This window comes from Suricata suricatta, chromosome 9, assembly GCF_006229205.1.
Source record: "Suricata suricatta isolate VVHF042 chromosome 9, meerkat_22Aug2017_6uvM2_HiC, whole genome shotgun sequence".
Classification (NCBI taxonomy): Eukaryota; Metazoa; Chordata; class Mammalia; order Carnivora; family Herpestidae; genus Suricata; species Suricata suricatta.
The window spans coordinates 114,083,155-114,084,266 of NC_043708.1; positions in this window are offsets into that span (position 1 = coordinate 114,083,155).

Below are 1,112 nucleotides of genomic sequence, written 5' to 3' on the forward strand. Positions count from 1 at the left end.
ACGTGGAGATTAAAGAATATCCTACTAAAGAATGAATGGGTCAACCATGCAATTAACGAAGAAATTTAAAAAATATATGGAAACAAATGAAAATGAAACCACCACAGCCCAAATCCTTTGGGATGCAGCAAAGGCAGGCCTAAAAGGAAAAGACATTGCAATCCAGGCCTATCACAAGAAACAGGAAAGATCCCAAATACAAAACCTAACAACACACCTAATGGAACTAGAAGCAGAACAGCAAAGACACCCTAAACCCAGCAGAAGAAGAGAATAAAGATCAGAGCAGAAATAAACAATACAAAATCAAATAACAAAAGCAACAACAACAGAACAAATGAATGAAACTTAGTGCTGTTTTTTGAAAAAATAAACAAAATTGTTAACCCCCTAGCCAGACTTCTCAAAAAGAAAAGAGAGGACCCAAATAGATAAGATCATGAATGAAAATGGACTTATCACAACCCATCCCTCATAAATACAATCAATTATCAGAGAATACTATGAAAAATTATATGCCAACAAACTGGACAATTTGGAAGAAATGGACAAAATTCTAGACATACACACTACCAAAACTCAAATGAGAAGAAATAGAAAATTTGAACAGAATCATAAGTAGGGAAGAAATTGAATCATTTATCAACAATCTCCCAACAATTAAGAGTCCTGGACCATATAGCTTCCCAGCAGAATTATACCATACAATTAAAGCAGAATTAATACCTATGTATCTCAAGCTGTTCCAAAAAAATAGAAACAGAAGGAAAGCTTCCAGACTCATTCTATGAAGATGGCATTACCTTGATTCCTAAGACAGATGGAGACCCCCCAAAAAAGGAGAATGACAGGTTAATATCTCTGATAACATGGATACAAAAATTCTCAACAAGATACTAGCAAATAAAATTCAACAGCATATAAAAAGAAATATCCACCATGATCAAGTGGAATTTATTTCTGGGCTGCAGGACTAGTTCAGTATTTGCAAATCAATGTGATACATCACATTAATAAAAGAAAAGATAATAACCATATGATCCTCTCAATAGGTATAGAAAAAGCATCTGACAAAATATAGCATCTTTTTTTAAAATAAAAACATTCAAGAA